The following is a 21531-nucleotide window of genomic DNA, read 5'->3' as shown; positions in this document are numbered from 1 at the left end:
AGGGAGAATGAAGGCAGGTGGGATTTGTTCTTCCCTCCTGCAGCAAAGGCTGATCAGCTCACCATTCGGGGGGTCATTCTCTCCATCACCTTTCCAGGTACTATTGATCTTTATGTTCAATTTAACCATCAGTATGAGCAACATGCTCTTAGTAAATACAGTTTTGTAGACGTGATCCAAATTGTTAAGATCAGTCTGGTTTCTGGCAGGCCTTCATTCTGACTTCTGGAATACCTTTGTGCAGGTTAAAAGGAGTCTTTTCCTCCTCTTTCCTCTTTTTAAAAGGATGTTACCAATAATTATCTTTGCCTTTTTGATACAGTGTCATAGTTGGGACCATCAGACCCTTTTGCTTTTTACCTTCTCTTCCTACCAAATCTCCTCCCACACCACATATTGCCTTTTTGGAAAAAAAGCAACCCCAAAGAACTGTATAATTTTTTCCTTGAGTCTGCAAATTGATTTATTTTAAATTGGAGTCTTTACTTAGCTTAGCCTTGGTTTTGGAATTGTGTTCCTTGTTTTGGGAAGTGTGCAGATGTAAATGCGTCTACCTTTGTGCAACTCTTCCTTAAATATGGTTTTGCCTTTCTCCTGTCTAGATAGACTACCCACTGTAATTTTTTGGAGTTGCAGCTTTTTAAAGATTATTTATTTCACCCTGATGACTCTGAGTGCAAATGTGTAGTAATGCTGGGGGTATTTGCATTGTTAACCAGGAAAATCAAGTACAAATATGGCCCAACTTCTTCTCTCTCTGGTGTTTAAATGCATACCAGATACCTTCCTGGAAAACCTTTATTAGCCATTCCCATGCCATTGGAATCCAGACAGATATTTTATTTGAATTCGTATGGTATGTTACTGTGGTCATATCATATAAACTAACACTTGCTTTTGTCTTAAAATATACAATAAAGTCTCAGAAGTGATGAATAATCTCATCATATGTATCTCTGGTCCTAGGGAGCACCACTGGACTGGTCACATCTCTTCCTGAAAATAGTCTGTAAGAAGAAAAACAGCAACTAGATTTTGGATGCCTGCCTGAGACTGGCAGTTTGGCTTTTACAGAGGAAATGCTACAGGCGAGAACTGAGTGAATCTTCTTCAGGATAGATAAAAGAAACATTCTAGCTTTTTAAAAGCAGCTCGTGCAGTTTGCTCATTCACCTCAAATCACCGTGGCCATCTGTGAGGAAAAAGTTCAGAGTCAGAACAGTGAGCATTAGACTTAAGTTGTTGGTTTTTTTGGGTGGGTTTGTTTTTTTTTTTTGTTTTTTTTTTTTTTCCATTTTTCTCTACTTGTAGGAAGTAGGTTCTGCCTTAAACTACTATTAGCACTGGTCTTGTGAGAGTTGACTCAAGAAAACTGCTCTGACTGACAGGAAGGGGTTATGTATTGGAAGGTTGGTGAGTTGTCAAAACACCTAAAGATAGTTAAATTGCTTCAAAAGTGACTGCCAAATACAATCTCATTTTTAAATTACTGTCCTTATACAAGAATTAAGTTCACAGCATACCTTTCAGGGACAGAGAATGACAGGGTAGTTCAACTTCTGTTAGATGTATTCATAAATATTTTCACTGAAGTCATGAGAAAGAGCAGTTACTTTCCAGGCCTCCTATCTCTTTTCCTTGACTTGGGTACAGTATACTTCCTTACCTTTTCTAGTCTGATTTACAGTTGCTTTTAGGAATGCTTACTTTTGTGACAATAAATGTGTCTGTGTTCCTTATGCCTGTGATGTAAAACCCAGCACACTTTTTCCCAGTAAAAGTAGGCTTTTTAGCCAAGAGTTTTTGACATTTGTTTCCACAGCTTCATAGATATAGAACAACTCTGGCACATTACAAAATATATTCCCATTATCATTTCTCCTGAAGAAACAGTGCCAGAGGCCCTTCCTATGAAGATTAGATTGTGCCTCAACATTCAGGACCATCAGAACTGAAATCTCAGTTAATGGCATTCTGACAGAGACAAACAATTCTTTGGGAGAAAGAGGATAGATAAAACCACTATTTTGAAGGAATACTGAAAAAAATACTCATTTTTGAATGTGTATTGAAAGGACTGATGCCCAGTTTGTCAATACACCCAGGCAAATTCTGACAGAGAAGCTGCTTTGTACAACACAGCTCAGCATCTTCTAGGTCACAATGAGAAAATCCATTCTTAAGGCAAAAACTCCCATAATCCAAAATTTACAGTACTAAGTAAAAGGTGCTTTCATATGTAAGAAGTAATGAGGGAAAGAGATTAGCTAAAACAAATTAGCATAATGAAAGGTAAATAACAGGAACCTCTTCTATATATAATTATTTGAGAAAGCATAATGGTGATATCAACTAAATAAATCAGATGGGGAAAAAAAAAAGCTGTTTTATGAGGTTTTGAATATATGAACTGAGAAAAATGCTGTCCTGTTAATGTAATTGCATTAAGACAGTGAACCATTTTTATTCAGTAGAGCACTCTGTAGAAAGTTGTTACAGACAAGTTTGAACTAACTAATATTTTAGACTCATATATAAATCTCTATTCAAAAGTATTTTTGTTTGTAAGTCCATCAGTTTAATGTTAATTTTAAACTTGCTAGAATGAAAGTAATGCTGAAATTGTCCTGTAATAAGACTTCTTTTACACAATAAATATAGTTCTGCTATTACATGAGACAAGGATTCCTCAGCAATTTTCAGAAAAGGCAGAAAAAGTTCTCATTGTGATACTGATGAGCACCTGTGCAGTTAAGTTTGTCCACACGTGATCTCAGGGTTTTCAACTATGCCATGTGCCCACACCCTAAAATCCTTCATGAGAGTCGCTGTAACAGTCTGGGCAGGCCAGGCAGCCCTGCTGGGCCAAACCTTCTGAGTTCTGGTGTATGGACTTTCAGCACTATTTGCAGGACCACAGAAATCTGGCAGCTAATAACTATGTTTTGGGATGAAATGAGGGGAAGAATATGCCATGGCTGAAGAATTATGTCTTGGTTTACCTCTTTGTCACTGGTGTTTGGCTGTGGTTTTTTATGCTAGCAAAGCAGCTTCAGAGAAGCAGAAAAAATATTTTCCTACTGCAGAATGTTCTATAAGAAAATCAGCACAGAGGACCCACAGAGGAAGTGTGTCTTTTGGTTTTGAGGTGAATGCAATCCTTTCAAGGGTAAACTAAAATATTAAAAAAAGAAAAAAAATAGTGGTTGGTACCCTGTGTGCCTGCACAGAACATGTGGGGCTATTGCATGTAAAGTCAACAGAAGCTGGTCTGGTCAGTTGTTTAACTTCTCATCAGAGGGTGCTGCCCTTGACTTCAGTTTAGGACTGAACTTTCCACTATAGAGCTTTGCTGCTCAAGTGATTGAGCATTATCAAACAGCCTTTGAATTCATAAAGACATTTGAAAGCATTTTGAAGTTTCCAGAGCTTTCTAAAATGCTTATTTGGAGAGAAATTACTATATTAAAAGTTCACAAAAGTATGTTTTATTTATGGATAAAAAGACCCTAAACCTGTTAAAATAACCCCTCTGAAATACTTTTGTTCTTCTTCCCCCTGTGCAAATTTTCTCTGGCATCTGAGCACAAGTGGAAGCTTGAGCTCCTCCTGCATGAGTGCTGAAGCTTCACTCATTAAATCAGGCAGAGGTGCCCAGTGATTGGTTCCTTCCCAGGGGGTAAAACTGCCCCTGCTATTTTACAGGTGTACCTACAAGAGATGGATGTTCATTAGTATTCTGTAGCATCCTGTGGCCTTTCAAAGGACAGGACTTTCTTGGAAGAAGGTGGGAAAACCATTATGCTTTGGTTTTGCTCTGCCTGAGAAGTCAAAGTAGATCAAATAACTCTATTATGCAAACAAGTAACGGATGCATTATTCATCTCTATCGCTCCCACTTCATGCATTTTGTATATGATCTATTTCCTTCCATTTAATGAAGAAGACAAGCCCCCTTGGTCCTGCACTAAATAGCTCTCTTTAAAAAATTATTTTTCCTTTTTTCCTCTATTTTTATTTTTGCAATGTTCTTGCCAGTGCTGTCTGGTAAAAAGTCAAATCAGGGTCAGGGTGTCCAGTTTACTCAAAGTGAAAAGGCTGAACCTACTTTTAATTCAGAACTCCAGCAGTGGACACAATAGTTGAGATTTGTTTTACTGCTACAGTTGGTAATGGATACATAATTGCATGCCTGGATGGAATGAGAAACACTTGATTTGAGAATCAGGCATTCTAAGAAAAAACTCAACTAAATTGCTGTGTGGCAGCGAACATATCTTGCAGTTTATTTCATGCTTCACTCTTACCTTGATGGGAGGAATTATAGAATACTTGAAGATTAATACCGATAGGCTGATAAAGGGTTATATTTTCCCCTTGCTTACACAAGGTTTGTTTGAATGTGACTGCACAGATTCCAAGGAACTGGAATCTGAGTTAGGCTGTGAATTCATCACCAAGTTTGTGTTTCTGAACAATTTCAACCTGAGGCATTGCTCTAGCAACTGGCATGTGTAAGGTGTTTAGTTTCACCAAAAGTTTCAAAATGTGACTCAGAATTTTACTAAATCATTGCTTTTTCTTTTCCTTGCTGTTTTATATTTGTGCCTACTACCTAATTTCTGTGTTCACGTGTTTTCTACATATTCTCTGCACTCTAACTTCTACCCATCTTAACTCAAGATCTCAAAATTAATCTGTGCTCTGGCATTTTATATGAGAAAAAATCAGGTTTATTTTTGTCCAACCGTATTAGTGTGTTGTATAGATACCAAGGATTGAATTCAGAAATAAGAATCAAGTTCATTTATCCACCTGAAACTAAGTTACTTTGTCTTCAAGAAACTTGAGGAGCATCTTTCTCTGAGGCTGTGTGTGTTACTGCTAAAATTAGGGGGAAAAATTTCCAGAACTTTTTTCTTTCTTTCTTTCTATCCGTGTCTATTGCAGGACCAAACTTATGAATAATTTGAACAATTCAGTACTGTTTAACACTGATTATTAATAGCAAGTATGTATCTTTACAATTTCTAGTCTAATGTTTTAGTATTCCAGGTGTTGTTTTGAACTTGCTTTTCCCAAGTATTTTCATGCACTTTGCCTACAGTATTTGTCAATTAATCATTAGGTAGCAATATCAGTAAAGAAAGGTAAGCAAACTAATATATATATGTAGTCTGTGAAGAGGCCACCAGGGCTTACCCTTTATGTTTGAATGTACCAAGATGGAGTTTTTATTTATGAACCATTACTATAATTAAATTCCTCCTCCTTTTTTTTTTTTTTTCCCTCTAAGTTTGTGTATTCCCATAAGAAAATGAAAAAAGGAGGTCAGAAAACATGACTATGAATACACAAAATGTTATTGGAAGGAGAGCTCAGCTCTTAGGGAATTTGAAAATTCAGTTCCTTTGTGACAGGTGCTGAGCAGTCTAAATATTCTTTTTCAAAGAATGTCATGAAAAATTAAGTAATTGCTTTTCTTGGGGGTTTAATTACAATTATCTGTGTTGTCTTTAGTGGCTGTAGGGTAGAAAGACCTTAATGATCTTATTTTAAAAAATCCCACATGTTAGGAAGCAAGGCTTGAAAGCCTTGTTTCAGTATAACAGTGCTAACAACAATGCAGGAACCAGCAATAAAGGTGCCAACACTGGAAGTGGCTTTCACCCGCAAATGAAGACTCTGACCTTGAATCTTTTATCCAATTGGTTCAAGGTCCTAGGTCAGGCCTCTTCTGCCTAGAGAAGCTGTGAATGTCCCATCCCTGGAAATGTTCGTGGTCAGGTTGAATGAGGCTCTGAGCAGCCTAGTCTAGTGAAAGGTGCCCCTGCCTATGGCAGCAGGGCTGGAACAAGATGATCTTTAAGGTTCCTTTCAACCCAAAGCTGTTTTGCGATTCCATGATCGGGAACACATTAGGAACAGGATAGAAGGACTTAAACCTCAACGGTATTGAAATGCCACCTTCATTTTCAGCACAAGCTTGAGTGCATTCCTGATATGAAGTCTGGCTTGGGAGTGACTAAAGAAATGACATCAGCATGCTGTAAAACTTGTCTTCAATCAGAAAAGTGTGTAAGAGCATCTCTTTGGATTTGTGGGCTGCCCATCTTTGCAGTGATTTTTTTATATGCCTTCAGGAGGAGACTTGTAATACTGAAAAGGATTGTTTGATAGGCAAAGGTATTTTCGCACTTTAATAAAGATAAAAGTGACAAAAGTTTGTCCATAAGACAACTTAGGGAACTTAATAGCTGCAGATGAGGAGAAGGTGGAGGTGCTTAACACCTTCTTTGCCTCAGTCTTTAGTGGGAAGGTGGCTTGTCCTCAGGACAACTGTCGTCTTTCATTGGTAGATGGTGTTAGGGAGCAGAATGGTGTCCCTGTTATCCAGGAGGATGCAGTCAGAGAACTGGCAAGCTGCTTGAATGGTCATAAAACTTTGGGACCAGATGGCATCCATCCCAAGGCAATGACGGAGCTGGCAGATGAGCTTGTGAAGCCACTCTCCATCATTTACCAACTGGCCTGACACTCCGGTGAGGTTCCAGATGACTGGAAGCTGGCCAGTGTGACTCCCATTCACAAAAAAGGTGGGAAGGAGGATCCTGGTAGTCACAGGCTAGTTAGCCTGACCTCAGTACCAAGAAGGGTGATGGAGCAGTTAAATGGTGTCATCACGCAGCACCTATAGGATGGCCAGGGTATCAGACCCAGCCAGCATGAGTTTATCAGGGGTAGGTCGTGTTTAACCAACCTGGTCTCCTTTTATGACCAAGTGACCTGCCTGGTGGATGAAGAAAAGGCTGTGGATGTTGTGTACCTGGACTTCAGCAAGGCCTTTGACACTGTCTCCCCCAGCACACTCCTGGATAAGCTGGCAGCCCGGGGCTTGGACAGGAGTACTCTTGGCTGGGTTAGGTACTGGCTGGATGGCCAGGCCCAGAGAGTGGTGGTGAATGGTGCTGCATCCAGCTGGGGACAGTCACCAGTGGTGTCCCTCAGGGGTCTGTGCTGGGGCCAGTTCTGTTCAATATCTTTATTGACAACACGAATGAGGGTGTTGTGTCTTTCATTAGTAAATTTGCAGTTGACACTACGCTGGGAGTGTGTGTTGTTCTGTTGGAAGGTAAGAGGGCTCTGCAGAGAGACCTGGAATGGTTGGGTGGATGGGCAGAGTGAAATAAGATGAAGTTTAGTAAGTCCAAGTGCTGAGTCCTGCATTTTGGCCACAATAACCCACTGCAACGTTATAGGCTGGGATTGTGTGGCTGGGAAGGAACCTGGGGGTACTGGTGACAGCAGCTGAACATGGACCTGGGTGTGCCCTGGTGGCCAGGAAGGCCAAGGGCACCTGGCCTGGATCAGGAATAGTGTGGCCAGCAGGAGCAGGGTCATTCTTCCTCTGTATTGGGCACTGGTCAGGCTACACCTCGAGTGCTCTGTCCAGTTCTGGCCCCTTGGTTTAGGAAGGACGTTGAGATGCTTGAACATGTCCAGAGGAGGCAAGGAGGCTGGTGAGGGGCTTGGAGCACAAGCCACATGTGGAACGACTGAAGGAGCTGGGGATGTTTAGCCTGGAAAAAAGGAGACTCAGAGGTGACCTTATCATTCTCCACAACCGCCTGAAAGGTGGCTGTAGACAGCTGGGGGTTGGTCTCTTTCTCTGGGCAGCAACTGACAGAATGAGAGGACACAGTCTCAGGCTGTGCCGGGGGAGGTATAGGTCGGATATTAGGGAAAAAGTTTTTTACAGAAAGAGTGATAAAGTACTGGAATGATCTGCCTGGGGAATGGTGGAGTGGATCACATCCCTGGATGTGTTTAAAGAAAGACTGTATGTGGCACTCGATGCCATGGTTTAGTTGAGGTGTTAGGAGTGGGTTGGACTTGATGATCTTGAAGGGCTCTTCCAACCTGGTGATTCTCTGTAGTTCTGTGTGTGAACTTTCATCTGCCTAGACCAGTTAGCAGTAGTAGTGAAGAAAGATAGGTAACACAGAGTTTGGGGCAGTTTACACATATCCATACAGGTCTTTATGCTACCTGGTTAGGTATAGGCAGCTGAGTTTTTCCTGGTCATGCTGAAGATACGATTTCTTGAGTGTTGCATAAATACATACAGTACACCACACCTCCTAAGTAATGTCCAAAAGTATGAAAACTATCAAGAGGAAAAAACCTGAGGAAAATACCACAATGGACGGCACAGCCTTGTCAGTGGTAATCAAATGGATTTGTCAGCATTTGTCTCAGTAATTGAACACTAAGTAACTTAATTATGTTTGACAGACACAAAGCAAGCCATTTTTATTTGAAGACTGATAAAGGCATGTGTAGAATGCTGAGAGTGCTTGTATATCATCTAGTGAGATGAGATTCCTCTGGAAAGGAAAACCATGTTTAGAGTTTATTTCATGCTGGGGACAATAAGAGAGATTTGAGGAAATCAGAGGTGGGTTGAGCCTTGTGGCTCTCATTTGTTATCTACTGAGAATCTTTTCAGCGTCTCTTCTCTAAAAATTTTATCTTCTCTGCTTAGTAAAAGTCACATTTTTTGACTTGTCAGCGTTGTCACAGTAGTAGGACTGATTATTAGTTTTAATAGACCAGAAAGAAATACTAGAATTTTCTTACTGATGTGGATCACTGTCTCTATCGTTGCTTGGTAGAAATAGGGAAAGATTTTTATGTATTCAGAATTGTGTGTAAATTCTATCACAGCTTTGTTGTTAGAAGCTTGATGAATATAAATTTAATGAAATACAGGACAATTTCCATTTTTCCATTGCATTTCCTGAGAAGGATGCTTATTGCCCTTCTCTATGTTAGTTACACCTCGATTCACAGGCTAATGGGTATAGCCATGTGATATTAGAAAAAGATGCTTTTTAATATAAGACTTACAGAACCTAGGAATCTTGATTTCTTTGTTACACAAGATAGAGTATTTTTTAAAACATCAAATTTTATTTAATGAGAAGTTATTGAAGGCTATTTTCAAGCATTTTTTTTTATTTTATCCTTCTATCTTCAGTCTCATATCTTGGCAGTCTTCTGCTTTCTTAAAATATAGAAACATTTCAGGCTGAACAGTATTTTTTGCAGGGTCTGGTATAAGCTGATTCCAAGGGATTCCTTGCTGAAAAAAAGAAAGAAGAATATTTACTGGGTGGTTAACACAGATAAGATCTATTGCCCTCTGTGTCCACAGCTTGTTCTCATTAAGATCAGTTGACTTGACTCATTCAATATCAGTTGAATATTGATAAATATTCATTTTCTATTAAGTCTTCATAAGGGCAAGAAAAATATCTAGTTTTATGTGTCTTTATAGCTTCTAAAATAATTTATTTCTATCTTTTTTTTTAAAGAATAGTGATGCTGGTTTATTTCTTAGGAGGAATTATTCTTATTGTCACCCTAGTTGCAAGTAGCCTTACCTATCATTCACATTAGAAACAGACTTATATTTTTAAGTCGAAAACCCCTAAGGGATTCTGCTGTCCATTTTTACAGAAGGAATAACCATATTCCATCAGTCTGCTCTTACTTTTATTTCAGATTGTTTTTCTCTTGCTCTCAGGAAAGTTTCCATGGTTGTGTTTGCTGTATTATTGTAATAGACTGGAGCTGTTCTTTCACTGTCTCCTACTTTTGCAGGACACAAAGACTGTAAGTATTTCAAGGTGAAGCAAACAGAAGTCAAAGGCCCCAGCTGAATTAGTGAGAGAATTAAAAATAATCGAGTGGTAGCAGGCATAGGGACTGAACAAGAAGCATTCTCGTGTTATTACTGAGAGTACCCCAGGCTTTTTTTGTTACATCTTTTGTGAAACCGTTCTGTACAATAATTTCCTGGGAAAAGAAACCAAAACCCAAGACACACTTCTGCAGCACAGGTTCACAGAATCACAGAATAGGCTGAGTTGGAAGGGACCCACAACGATCATTGAGTCCAACTTTTTCAGCAAGGAATCCCTTGGAATCAGCTAATTCCAGACCTTGCAAAAAGTGCTATTCAGGCTAAAGTGTTTCTGTATTTTAAGAAACCAGAAGACTGCCAAGATGTGAGACTGAAGGTAGAAGAATAAAAATAAGAAAAAAGCGCTTTAAAAAAGCTTTCAATAATTTCTCATTAAATCAAAGGACCCAAGAGTCTCACTATGTTCCTGAGGGGGGATCCTCTTTTGTTTTAAGATTTCAAATGGAGAAGGAACTGTTTGGTGGCATGATACATTTTTCAGTAAAAATAAATCTCTTATTCTGTATCTCCTTTACTGTTGGCTAACTTATGCTATAGATACTTGGTAATCAAATGAAGTTAGATTGAAACACATTTTCACAAACAAGACAAAGCTCTTCAGCCTTTTTTTATCATGAAGTAAGTCTTCTTGAGAAGCCCATTTTCTGGTGTTCAGTTCATTTTTATGGGTCTTTCTCTGGATTTACTCTAGTGTACCACTGATCATCACAAAATGTATATACCAAGAATGGGCACACATTCTAGAATGTGCTTCACCATGGCTGCTTTCAGAGATGATGTAAAATCCCTACTTCACTATTTGATTTTTTTTGTAACATTATAGTCAAAGATTGTTATCTACTAGTATTTCAGGTGACTGGAATGTTAGGTTTTTTACGTATTTTAACTTCTGAGTGGATCAAAACTTATGAAAGAAATTTTTTTAAAAATTGATTGATATCGTAGAATGGAGCCTTCAGTGAAATAGAAAGTGGTTTTCATAAGTTCTCTATTCATTGATATTTTAACTCAGCTCTTTGCTGCACTTGAGAAATTAGTGTGAATTACATGAAAGTATTGTTTGTATATCTGTAACTGATATGAAAAAGTAAAAGAAATGGAAATTTGAAGTGAACTGTACTGTCAGATCCATAATGCTCTGGTATTTAGCTGGGATGCTTCCCTAAGCAGGTAGAACCTGCTTGAACTGGCTGTGATTATTTTTTTGATTGGCCTGTCACTGGTATGTCTATTGCATCTTGCACCACTTAAAAAGTATCACTGAAAATAGCAGGTGGCATATTACCAAATGATTTTACTTAAGACTCTTCTAAGGAAATATTCAACAATATAACTTGCCTAGGTATCGCTTTTCCTTAAAACTTCCCAAATATATTTACTACAGGTCGAACTGGATGTTGTCAGCTGTGATGTGCTCGCAGTTGCTGTGCCAGTGCTGCATGTCAGGTGTGTTGAAGTGAATCTTGGATAAATGACCTGAAATCGATGAAGTTACCCTGATGTACTGAATTTTGAAACTTAGCAGGGAGAGGAACCACTGTTTTTTATCACTTCAGTTAAAAAAAATCATTTGTGTCCATGGCATGTTTGTAATTACTCATTCAGTTTCAATAAGGTTTCTATAAAGGTATTTGGTCATGGTTGAATTTCTTAGAGTTATCTCTTACCAGCCACAGCAGGCAACAGGTTGTTTCAAAATTCTTTAGCTTGCAAAAGTAATAAACTTATTTACATTTTGAGCTTTTGGAACTTCAGTCTCTAGTAATTGAAATGACTCAGGACATTTTGTTGGATAAAAGGCAACCAGCAATAGAAGTCTGTCTAGCAGGAAGGTATTTTTGAAAATAATTGATTGCTACTTTATTTTTAAATAAATTAGATTTTCATTATCTCCCAGCCTTTAACTCATTCTTGTAGCAGTTTTTTACTTGTTTTATTTGTCCTTATCTCTTCTGGTATTTGGATGCTAAGAAAAGATGATACCTTTTAATTATGAATGCTACAATATGATATTAATGTTGTGTTTTCACTCTTGCAATATTCTTGTCTTGATATATATCACGATTAACTCTGCTGTCATAGCATAGCATATCAAAAGTAATTTGTGATGATTTTTGACCACTGATTTATAATCATGCAAAAGTTCTTCAGAGTTTCCTTTTACTGATTTCAAGTTCAGTTGTTGGCAGATTCCTGTGGATTTTCTGAAGATCTGAACTTCAGTCATATTCTGTGTAACTGCTTTTTCTGACATGCTTTCATCTGTTTTAGCTCCTTGCTCCTTTAGCTGTAAAATTCAGATTGTATGTTCTCTGAACCTCCTTAAGTGGCTATGGAATTCCTGTTTTTCCTATGTAATCTTGGTAGCACCTTTTCTTGATTATGCCTTCCTTTTAAACAATGGTTTTCCAAGTTTGACTCTACATTTCTTAGAAGATCAGGAGGAGTGTCCCATATATTCGTCTTTTGTGAAAGCTCTTTTGTATTAATGACTTATGCATTTGCTGCTAGGGGAAGAAGGTGACTGAATTTATTCATTCAAATTAGGTATCCCCAATATATGGCTGAGTTACCTATCCAGGCCCTGTTTTCATTTAAATATTGGAAGACTTAAATAACACTGGCCCTGGATTTCTTGCTTCTAGGAGTTAATGCTTATTGTTCTTCAGAACTGAAGAATTTTGAATCATGATCTTGGGTAAAATTTTGTCCTGCTTATGAATGTGGGAAATGTAGCAGAAGGGCTACATTCCAATAGTGTATCCTCTTGGACACAGACTCTTTTCTTTGTAGTTTCAGCAGTAGCCTGGCAGCACCAGCAACCAGGGCACAGATGAAGCTTCATGACTGTAGTAGCTCCAGAACAGGTCTGGATATCCTTGTCTGGCTAGGACAGTTCTGAAAACAGAATATCCTGGCATCCTGATGGAAATGGTCAGGATGGTTTTGTGCTGTTTCTCAGGGCATGAGATTTTCTTTCTGCAAACTACTCCCCTCCTCCCCCACTCCCCCTCCAGCTACTGGAATTAAGCGGTTTCTGGAGCTCAAATGTGAAATGTAATCGCTGCACTGGGTTATGGAACCTGACACAGAACAGGTCCCTGTCACATCTACTAAGTGGCCATAAGGAATACAGGGAAAAAATTTACAAAAATTGTAAACAGGAAAATAAAAAGCACATGTATTTAGTGACAGAAGAAATTATTTTGTATTTCTAAGGCTGTTCACTGGATGCTTGAATTGCCTCTAAATATTAGCTGTTGCTGTTCATTATAAATCTTCCTTGATAAAACTGATTATCGCATGTTCTGTGGCCTTTTAAAATTGACAGCATTTAATTTTGAAGAACAAATTAATACAGTCCAGCCAAATGAATGAGTCATTAAAGAGATGCAGCGTCCTGTTCCTGTCTGCTCTGTAGCCCTTTCCTTGTGTGTTAGACCCATGGGCGCTTCTTCTTCAGTCATTGATTTGGAGCACTGAGATCACAGTCAGTTGCTGAAGCTCCCATTAGCTTGAACAATTTAAGATCAGCAGTGTGAACAATTAATAGGCTAATTAGGACAAAATCTTTTCAAATTACTTTTCTAGGAATCTTGGTCCACACTCCAAACAGAGTAGTTGGATGTCCATTACCCTGGAGATGCTGACCTGCTTCTGCCTTGGGCTACTCTTGGCATCCAAATGCTTCCCTCTCTCTCCTCTGTGTTAAATATTTCTAAAAGGCTAACCTGGTGGGTCAAAATAAATCTTGTCATAAACATAAATTGAAAAATATATGAAAAATGGTGAATCCTTTATAGTCTGTAGAGTTAGGACAGTTCTTCATCCTGATGTAACTGCTGGCTTGAGAGAAGCAGGTCTGCCTCTCTTAGCAGAGAAGGAGTAGATCTATGATCTTCAAAAGTGCTCTCAGCTTTTTCAACCAAGTTTTGAGAGTTTACTCTGTTCATGTATAGTGTAATACGTTTTGCTTTTAATTAGTGACTAGTGCCTATGTAGAACCAGCATTTGCTAAGAAATGGATATTTTCTATGACTGTAGTTTTTGATTATATCTGGAAACTTGCTCATTGATATTTTTAGCCTTTTCTTGTCTCTGTGCATTTCTAATTTTTGCTCTGTTTTCTTGCCTTTATCTGAACAGTTTCGTTATTTCCTGCTGGCCACTGGCTTCTAGTAAGTATGGCTGCTGCTGTAGTAATGGGTTTTGATAGGCACATTTCAAAACTTCAGGAAAGCAAATATGATCTACTTAAGCTGTCTCTAACGTAACAGAAGAAAGATAATTCTGTAGAACAAATGAAAGGCCTTTGGTCATAGGAAATTTTGTTTCTGCTTTTCTGGAGACATTTTCCTAGAACTGATACCCTGCTATGGTGAGAACAGCAAAACCACTAACTTTATTTATTAGTATTCATATCTGTGATTTCTCTGTTAAAATCAACACACACAAAATCCTTCAAGGCTGATCAGAGTTCAGTGCTGATTTGACTGGGATAAAAAGTCTCAGTTCCTTACCTCGACTTTGTACAGTATGTCTTGTGGGGAAAAAGCAGTTTTCTTCTGCCTCCAGCTGTGTTATAAAAACTGTGAATTGTTATAAAAAAGTTGTGAATTGTCCCCCCTGTTCACTTGCTTGGTGTCTGTCATTTTGAAAGCATCAATAATACCTCTAGTGAAGCAGGACTTTGCCAAGCTGGAGAGACAGTGAAAACACTACTTGGAATACATGTCTGGTATAGTAAAGACCAGGAGATCCCAGTGGATAATGTTTGAAAAGCAGAATGCACAATTTCTCATCAAGCATCATTCCTAAATTTAATCAGCTACTAAAAAAGTAAACAGACAGTAATTGAAACTAAATCAAATGGGAGTAAAATCAGAATGAAAAATCTAAAGTTGCTCTTAGTTGTTGTTACAAACGTCTGGTTATTTTTGCTGTTTAAGCATGAAGTTGAATTTCATGTTGATGAAACATAGTGTGAGATGCTCATGAAATGAACAGCCAAGTGAAATGATGAGTAAATAGGAAAGGGATCGTGGATTCCCTGGTGAACATATCTCTGTTCTTGTTTTGTATTAGTGAAAACAGCACCATTTTTCATTAGATGGATTGAGTGTTGAAAATTGTTATGGGAATGTGCTTTATTTTGACTGAGGGCTGTCATTAAAACAGTGGATGTGAAAAGGCATGGTTCTGTGTGTATGTGTGTGCATAACATAGATGTTGAAGATGTGCATTTTATTTTGGAGAAACAGTTGTTTAAAGAAAGGTTAACAGAAAAGGATATTTATTCCTTTCTCCAAATAACAAAACACACAAATGCAAAACCATTAAAATTTAAAACATGATATGCAGCCAAATCAAAGTGGAGCTTTTTTTTTAAGTAGGTGAATATCTCTTAAGTTCAGAGATTTTTTTTTTTTTTTTAAAAGCAGTTCTGTACAGTATGGACTGGGTATCTATAGGGGATTGGTGTTTAAGAAGTGCAGGGCTGCACTCCTCGTTGGAATGGAGGAGGAATGCTCATGGTGGCTGACATCTGCCTCCAAGCCCAAAGTGTGGTGTTCCCAAAGTGTGCCATCAGACAGACTGTGCCTGTCTTGGGTTCTCAGATACAGGTGAGCCTTGCTCCTCATGTATTCATAGCAGTGGTTCCTTTTAAACAGGATCTACTGTCTGTCTCCCAGGATAATATGACATTAGTGGATGCCTGTGGTGACAAAAGCTTTGCAATTTTTTTTCTTGTTGTAGGCTGGTTATTTTCTCATTACTGTTAGCTCGCTTCCTTGGGATTAGCTCTGTATTAGTTAAATTTTTTTTAGACCATGCTTATTGACCCTCACATATTTATTTAATTGCCTGCCATGTTCACCTGAGAAATGCAGTTGGAAGGAGTTTCTTTGTGAAAATATGTTGAGCATTTCTGTTTATCCTGGGAATATTCTTTCAGCATTTATATAAAATTCTTGTTAAGTGACTGGATTAGATACTGGAGTATGCACATAACTCCTTTGAATGTGAGTAATTTTATTGATTAATCTGTTAGGTGTATATGATGTTGCCTCCCATCACTCCCAGGGAGGCTGAGAGACCCAGAAACAATTCAGATTCTTCTCTGGCTGTGATACTTGTGGTAATGGCCTGACTTTCTTACAAGAGCCCAGGCAGGCAGAGCCCTGCAATCTCTGTTACTGACTACAGTCACAACCACCAGCTTGAATTGTTTGGTGCAGCCTTTTGGATACAGCTCTGTCCCAGGGAAGAGAGGTTTATTTTTTCAGGTTGTTAGGAGAACACCATCCTTCATTGTCCTTCTCTTCCAACACTGTTTTATTGTTTTATACAGTAAGATCTGTTTTATTTTTTTAGTCCTTCCCCCACAAGTGGAGAATAAGTACCAGTGTGTTGCAGATATTGGCATTGGGGTTTGAGCTATCCCAAACTGGGATAGCTCAATCTTAGGCCTGTGGTGGAGCTAGAAATTATGTTAAGGCGTGCACATGGGATAGTGAGTTTCTGGGTGTTGATCGATACAGTTCTGTAGTGTGAGCATTTTAGCCACCTTGAGAATAAGCTGAACAGCGTTTGTTTGCGTTCTTTTTATGACCTGTAATTGTAAACTATACTGGAGTGTATATAACCTGCCATTTGACATAGAATAGGGGGAGAACATTATGCCAATCATATTGGCTTGACCTACATTGCTCCTTGTCTGGCTTCCCAATATATTTCAGAGTCTCTGTCAGCACCAGAGATACTTTCTCTTTCCATAGTAGAGGAAGTCTGGGAGTGGTAGTCTGGGAAGGAAGATACCAAAGGCATCAAGCAGGTGACAGAAAGAAGAGAGGATTCCTTTGTTTGCTGAATAGTTCTGTCCTGAAATTCCTTGAGAGGGAACACTGTGGAGGCTAGAAATTCACATATGTTCAAAAACCGTCTGGACACACAAAGGGAAGCAAAATCAAATGGGATTAAATCAAGTGGGGATTATGAAATTCAGCAATACAGCCCCTTCCCCCTGAGCTGGAAGTTGGGGGAGTGTTGTACAGGAGTATCACTGTGTATCATTCCAATCCATATGGCCTTTCCTACATTGCCTCCTAGCCATAGTACCAGACTGGATGCTAGGTGTCTTCTTGGTCTGATTTGATAATTTTCTTTAAAGGATGCTCATACTAACACCAGATGAGGTCTCTGGCTGTTCTCTGGAACAGAAAGTAGGAGAATTGTTGGCACAAGTGTAGCTTTCTGGCTTTATGGAGAACGAAAAGGATTAAAAACAGTAGTGAATTTCTCTCCTTTGCCTAATTTTCTGAAGTCTCCCCTTGTTCTCTATCACCATACCTTATTGAATCCTAAACCTATCCTTTAAGAGATCCTCTTAAAAACAAACTTTGGTTAGGACACACACAACTGTACAGGGATCTGTTAGAGGTAGAAACATAAAAATCTATGTTAAAATTGAAAATCTGCACTACAAATTGGACAAAAATACATGGGTAGATTAAGAAATTTTATCCTTCTGCTGAGTATGGTTACATTTTGTTTTTCTGCTCAGTCTGCTGTGTGCGTGGTTATCTTTTGATTGTCAGTGGCTAATAGCTACTTGAGTTCTGCTAAAGTCAACTTGTGCTGTCCCTCAAGCCAGGAGTGGTTATTAATTCATGGCTGGCCCCCTGGTCTGCTCATCTGGGGCTGTGCTGCAGATGATACAGGCTCTTCCTTACAACCCTGGGGGTTCAGGATGAAAAAAGGAGTAGATGACGATTTACTCTTCTCTCTGCAGATTTTTTGAGCTGCTTGTCCTGAGCTGGTAACTCCTCCCAACAAGAGGCCTTAGTAATTTGTCTGCAGCTCTCACTGTATGCAGGTACTCTTTTCCTGGAGCTGAGCAGCACCTCTGTATGGTGCAGCTTTCCATGGAGAGCTGTGAGCTTGCTCTTGCCTTTTAGCCTCCACGATTTCAAGGCCATTAAGGCATGAACATGATCTACCAGCAGAATTCCCCCACAGACACAGCACCTCCAGGAGACCACACAGGTTCAGCTTTCCTATCCAGCATCTTGGTTTATAGCTCTTTTCTTGGCCACTACATCTCCCAGTGTATCACATCAGGCAATGCCTGATCTTCAAACTCCACGTGCATATTTGTGCTCACTGCAAAAATATGGCAAATTTGCTCCTCTTATTCCTTCATGTTTTGTGTACACCTAAAGTCTGTAGCTGTTTCAAATTATTATGGTATGAAAAAAATATGTACCGTCATTCCAGTTCTAGTAATTTTCAGTTCAAGCAGCAAGTACTGTAATTTAATTGAAAGCATTCTATTTTTTGTTAGCTTTGCTAGATCTACCTGCTTACTCAACCCTGTTGGTACTACTGGGATCATCATTATTATTTTAACTCATCTATGGATTTGTGCAATTACCACAGTCTCTCCTCAGTGTAAAGAAGTTTTGCCTGTTGGCGTGTGCACTTTGTGTTATTTCAATGTAAGAAGTATCAAACTTATGATACTTCTTCTTATGATACAATGTAAGAAGTATCAAATATATGATATCCATATGCTCAGCTGGCAACATCCCTCAGTCACTTGAAGTGGTTTCTTAGGGTGAAAATGGTCAAGAGATCATAACGCCTTTGATGATTCTTGCAGTGATGCCAAAATGGTGACAAATCCCTTCACTGGTAGGGAGAGATACTCTGTGTTCTCCCATGATCTTGGGCTTGCACTGTGGTTGAAAGGAGACTTGGACATGATTTCTCACAGAAATTTGGATTGGACAGTAATATTGCAAAATTCAGAATATCATTCTACACCACCATTGGAACAAGGTAAAATTGTTAAGATCAAAGTATTAAATAAAAAATTCTTGGTTTTTGGTTTTTTTTTTTTTTTTTTTTTTTTTTTTTTTTTTGGGGGGGGGAGTGTGTTTTTTTTTTTTTAATCTCTATGTAGGTACTGAAAAAATAGAGAATTTCAAATTTCATGTGTAGTGGGATTACTGGATGATTGCTACAACTTCTGTATTGTTTCTACGAATTTTTAAAAGACATTCTAATCTTTTTTTGGGTCAATTTTGAGAATCCTATAGAGTGAGACAGAAAGTAGGACAATTCTATTTAACTCCAGAGATTTAAATTTCCTCTAGATTAGGCCTGAATGGAGCCTTATATTTATCCCCTTTTGCTGCCACTGGAGTGTGATATCACAGAGGACTTAGTGTGGTCCCTGTTTACTTGCCTTGGTCAAATTTAGCTTTAATGATACTTTTTTCATCACAGTGATTACTGCAGTGTAAAAAGCAATGAGACAAGGAGTGTATTGCAGTTGGTTAGAGTGCTTCATGGTGCTGCTACAGAAAGAGCTATTAGGGCGTATTTGGAAATTCTTATGTAACCTTGTATCATTTATGCCTTTGCCAGAGTATTTATTTACCGTGAATTGTGAGATGTGACCCTTTGATATCTGCTTCTAGTCTTCCCTCCTCTCAGTTCAAATATAACTTAAGGATTCAATATATAACATTTTTTTCTAAAAAATTAAAGGAGAAGGTTAATGCTTCATAGCCTTTGAAATGTTTTTAAGCTATTCTTGGGTAGTACAAGGATCTGATTTCTATTTCTGGCTGCACTTGAATTATTGGTTGCTAATATTGCATCCAAATTGAAATAAGGGGAAAGGAAAGTAAAAATGCTATAAAAATGAAGTTATGTGATTTTAATGTCTGCTACTGTGCCATTTGCCAGGAATAGAATAAAATAGCTTTCTACCATTTGGTAATTGAGAATTGCTGTGTTCCATTAGCACAGCCAGTGTTCTGCTGCTGCTGGCCCATGAGATATTAACTTTCCCAGCCTTGAACGATTTTCTGTGGGGAGCTGTGGGAATTTGAGCTCACCAAATCTTGCAGTGTAATATTTAATCTTTGAGTTCTTCAAAGACATAAAAGTAATATGCTAAAGATTACAAAATCGCTTAGTATTTCTCTGTCTCAAAATAATTACAGGTTAATAGTTATAAAAATGAATATATTAATATTATTGAAAGAAAATATTGGTGTGTTTTGTTTTCTTTCCCCCATACAATCTAAACCTGACTGTTAATTTACTTTAGGGCTATGGCTTGTGCAAATGTGAAATGTTTCCTGATTTTAGACTTGGATTAAACCAAATCTGAGAAACATGTTCCTATCCAAAAACACTGGGAGTTAGAATCAGTCAGGATCTGGTAACCTGATGAAGTGTGCCACGTTAAAATTGTTCTGGATGAAGACCATTCTGTAAAGTGAAATATTAATTTGGAAAGTCTAGGCCACAACAAATCACATATTATGGCCTTAGCTCTGGCTCATCAATATCAAGGCCACAAAGAGAAAATACAAATAACTGGTCTGCTCACCTGCATAATTCAAAGCACAAAATGTCATTCCATAATTCCTGGTATGAAGGAAATTCATCTATTCTACATTGTAAGTAAAAGCTGTCAAGTCTGATAAATTGTAACTGAACTCAGTATCTTTGAGAGAAACCTTCCATCTGAAATTAAAGACTAATCATGGAGAAATTCCTTAGTTCCTTTGGTAATCACTTTGTTACTCATGGCTGTGACTAGCTCATACTCTGCTGTTGGGCTGAATGAAGGAGTCATTTGAGTGGATTAAATGTGTGCTAATGCTGTCCTTTGTCCATTTCTGCTTTTCTCCTAGTGCAGTTTTTTCAAACTGTAATTCTCAACCTGATGAAAAATTTGCACAGTGATGTGAAATGGCTAAATTATAGTAGACTGAAGACTAGCAGAAAATAAAATTACCAAAGAAAGGAGAGAATATCAACCATGGAAAGCACCTCATCCTGTAATATAATTACAGCACTTCCTCCTGTAATAGTGAATATTGCAACTTCTTTGCCAATGGGCAGAAGTGGTGCTTATCAACTGAGACAATTGTGTCGTGGTGTTGAAATCACCAAAGTTTTTTAAGTTTGATTGAGAACAGAATTTGGCCACTTAAAATCTATTTTTAGCATATTACTCATATAAAGACACAAAGATGGGTTTAGTTTTCTGAACAGATGTCCTTAATATTTATTTGAGCCGTCCCATCCAAATGTTCTGGAACTTCTGCTCATTGTGCAGGGCATTTCTTGAAGCTCTAATTGCAAAACTCTTGGGTAGGGAGAAGGATGTTATGTCTTGCAATGGAAGTGTGAGTTTAAGACTGCACAACCAACCCGTATTTTGAACTGGGAATTGTGGACAAGGTGATAGGAAGTTATCTTGTTTATCTCTTTATTGATTCAGGAAGGCTTAGCAAGGCAGGATTTTGAAAGACACATCTCTGACTTGAATTTAGCAGGACTCTTCCTTGTCTGCTGTGCTTAGTTATTTTTACCTTCTCACTAATTCTCACCTGACCATTTGGTAACTCTTCTGTTAACAAACTGCTAGTTTCTGGATACTGAGCTCCAGAATGTTTTGCTATAGAAAATACTTTGGGAGGGATTTTTTTTTTCCTAATGTCACTCATTTCTCTTACACCTCTCTCTCTCTGAAAATCTGATTACAAATGAATGATTGTGCTGTAATTCCAGCCTGCAATATGGTGACACCATTTTTGGTATAGCCAACTACTTTGTCAGAATTAAAAAAAGGTAAGGTGGTTTTATAGAGGTAAGTTCTGAATATGACATACTGCAGGTTTCCATATATTCTTCCAATTGCAGTGCAGCCCAACATCTAGGATGTTAAAAGATAT

The 21531-nt window shown here is 38.3% G+C and overlaps 1 protein-coding gene across 1 annotated transcript in view; it reads left to right on the top strand.

Annotated features, from left to right (window-relative positions):
- The window catches only part of GPR158 (G protein-coupled receptor 158), a 186555-nt gene that overhangs the window by 26338 nt on the left and 138686 nt on the right, over nucleotides 1–21531 (top strand). The window lies entirely within an intron of this gene.

Source organism: Sylvia atricapilla, chromosome 1, assembly GCF_009819655.1.
Source record: "Sylvia atricapilla isolate bSylAtr1 chromosome 1, bSylAtr1.pri, whole genome shotgun sequence".
Classification (NCBI taxonomy): domain Eukaryota; kingdom Metazoa; phylum Chordata; class Aves; order Passeriformes; family Sylviidae; genus Sylvia; species Sylvia atricapilla.
The sequence above is the reverse complement of the archived record's forward strand: the minus strand, read 5'-3'. Positions and strand labels throughout refer to the sequence as shown.